The sequence below is a fragment of the Etheostoma spectabile genome, chromosome 21, assembly GCF_008692095.1.
Source record: "Etheostoma spectabile isolate EspeVRDwgs_2016 chromosome 21, UIUC_Espe_1.0, whole genome shotgun sequence".
Taxonomy (NCBI): Eukaryota; Metazoa; Chordata; class Actinopteri; order Perciformes; family Percidae; genus Etheostoma; species Etheostoma spectabile.
In genome coordinates this window covers 20,848,811-20,851,615 of record NC_045753.1, presented here as the reverse complement: position 1 = coordinate 20,851,615, position 2,805 = coordinate 20,848,811, and the positions used below count along the sequence as shown (strand labels likewise).

The 2,805-nt window shown below is 41.5% G+C and overlaps 1 protein-coding gene across 1 annotated transcript in view; it reads left to right on the top strand.

Annotated features, from left to right (window-relative positions):
• Positions 1 to 799: 799 nt before the first annotated feature.
• Positions 800 to 2,805, top strand: part of LOC116670989 (putative protein MSS51 homolog, mitochondrial) — an 11,795-nt gene continuing 9,789 nt past the window's right edge. The window contains exon 1 of the mRNA XM_032501799.1: positions 800 to 1,072. The gene's annotated coding sequence lies outside the window, so the exon portion shown is untranslated. The remainder of the gene's footprint in view (positions 1,073 to 2,805) is intronic.

Sequence of the window (2,805 nt, the reverse complement as noted above, 5' to 3'; positions counted from 1 at the left end):
AATCAACTGACCCTTTTAAACTTGTAAAAAGTATGATAGTAACTAAAAGAAAATGAAACCTAATGCTGAAAAAAATGGAACTCTGATGAATGTGATATATATTTTCTTGATCTTTTTCTGGGAGCGGGATATGAGTATATGTATGTTTTAATTTTCAATCTCAGGTTCCAATGGACCAAATAAATTTTTTTAAATGACGGCAACATTTGTTATTATTGTAAACGCAGTGTGTTTTCATGTACAAATTTCCATTTACTACACAGTAACAAAGGCCTTTTGAGTTTGTGACGCACGGAAACTGACAGAATTATGTCAGAGCAGAAGTTTGTTTCCATTTGTTTCCTGCTCGGCTTTTTTTGATGAATAATAAGAGAAAGTCCAGGTTTTTAAGCTGCGAATATTTAAGTGGAAAAGCACAGCCCGATGAAAGGATAACGTATTTACAGATCAAAAATGTTTTTCACTTACATGTACACTTGTTTACTGCACTATTACTGATTCCAGAAATCCATTTTCTGACGTGTTTGTTATCATTTCCTTACTGCGATGTGCCTCTTCTCATTTCTGAACTCCCCCTTCCCAGCAGACTGAGTGTGTTTTCTTAAAGAATATTTTTGGTGGAATATATCTCAATAGTATCTTGTGTGTTGATGTGTATGTGTCCTCTACCTGTTTTTGTCTCCACCTCTTCTCCAAAAAAACCCTCCACCCCACTCTTTTTTTTTATTTATTTAAATGCCCTGCTTTCCACTTCTCTCTTCTTTGGGCTTCATCTTCCTCCAAGGCACACTCCCTACCAAACCCATCCAAGTCCCTCTGCCAGTCAATAGGGGGGTACTGAGTGGGAGACCACCCCTAAACCTCAGATGCCAGAAGCACTCCATAGTCCCCAACCCTCCCCTGGCTACTCCCCCTACGTTGGCTCTGTGGTGGTAATTTTATTACAAACCCCAGCAGAGACGAGGTGAAGACTCTATGAAGCGGTAGCATCCAGCATAAGGAGCTGTCAATCACATGTATCAAGAATACTCCTAGAATCACCTAGAAGACTGCTGCTGGCCTGGAAACAAAGGTACCTTTAAATATCTGCCTGTCTTTAGTCATCGTCAGCTTACAGCCCGGCCAGGCAGGGTGAAAGTGTGAGAGTGCTGTGTCCTGATAGTCAGCCGACAAACTTTGCATGCTAAAAACTTTCACGGTTACATGGTCAGATATGAGAGGGGAGACCAGCAAAAGAAAAAAAAAAAAAAGCTTCCCTCTCATGGGAAATCTGTTCATTTCCAATCCCGTGCCTCCCTGGTGCTCTGTAGATATAAAGGAGGTAATTAGGTATAGGCCTTTCACTTTTGTCTGTGGACATGATAAGGCTAAATCATTCCCTAGCAACACTTAGTATGAAATTGAAAAGATACGGAGGTCCTCAAAGTAGAGAGAAAGCTGTTTTAAGGGAGTGCCTCAGTGTGATAAAGTTAACCATGTATTGCGCAAGTTAGGGATATATTTAATCTTAATAAAAAGAAAGAAAATGTACGTACACCATCTAAACCAAAAGGACTTGCACACACACATACACACACATAATTTTGAAGTGTTGAATCAGCGCAAGATCTAAAGAAAGACTGAAGGAGCTATGTGAGCTACTGAGAGTGCTACTACAAGATGATCACATTTCTTCCAAGCGTAAAAATAAATAAATCATGTGACATGCAAGTAGGAGGGATTTTTGTTTAGGGAAGAGGCTTGATGACGCAGCTCAAAGAACATGCCTGATGCAGCCTCTGATCCTCTGGTCATGAGAGGCTCTGTCATCAGGGTCATCAAGCCAGAGTGTGTGTGTGTGGGAGAGAGGGTTTGTTTTAAAGCACAAAGGTCTGCAGTTTACAGTGTGTGTACTTGACACCAGATACCACCCTTGAGAACAGGAATTTATACTGTCTGGGTTTATGTATAGTTTCATTGCTGCTCGGCAAAAAGCTCATAAACCTTTGAATAAGTCATACGGCATCGTAGCCTACTTCGTGTATAACTGTGTATTTCTTTAAATTGTTATCATTGGTGCTGACATGGCTTTTTGTGGGTCCTGGCAGCAGTGATGCATTATCAGAAGGAGCATTTTTAAACCCTTCCAACAGCAGTGAAAATCTTTCTGATGTCAGTGCAGGGTGCTGCTTGGTTGTCAGGGCGCATAGAATGAATACCTCTGTGAGTTAGGGGCTGTACGTCCTTCCACCAGAGTCCACATTTCCAGCCATAATTCTTATGATTTGTCAGTGTGACCTAATGGGGGGGAGGTAGTTTCAGGAAGCTGTGAGAAATACTGTCTAGCTCCTGTTTAAGTGACAGATCCATGAGTTTAAAGGCTTATCAGACACTAAAACCCGGCATAGCATTTTACAATACTCTTCGACAGGATTTAACATATCTAGAAAGTCATCACAACTGCAATTTTTTTTGTAGCTTCTGTTGTGACGATCATGATGTAAACTGTAAAAACATGGTGTTTGCGTTGCAAATTAACATTGAGTTGTCGTTCTGCCAAAGTTGATCCAGGTTCTATGACTTGGTGCTTTTTGGATGCTTTTTCATTAACCTTAGTGGTCCCCTAATAACACAATGAGGTTTTCTTAACACGTGCCATTTCTGTGACTGTAGCTATTGAGGGGAAGAGGGGGGGCAGGGTGGAGGGTGGGGTTGTGGTCTTGACCAACTGCCACAGGCAAAGCAGAGAAAAGGGGAGGTAACCTGGCCCCTTATGACCTCATAAGGAGCTAGATTCCAGAGCAGGATACCCAGGGCTCGGTTTAC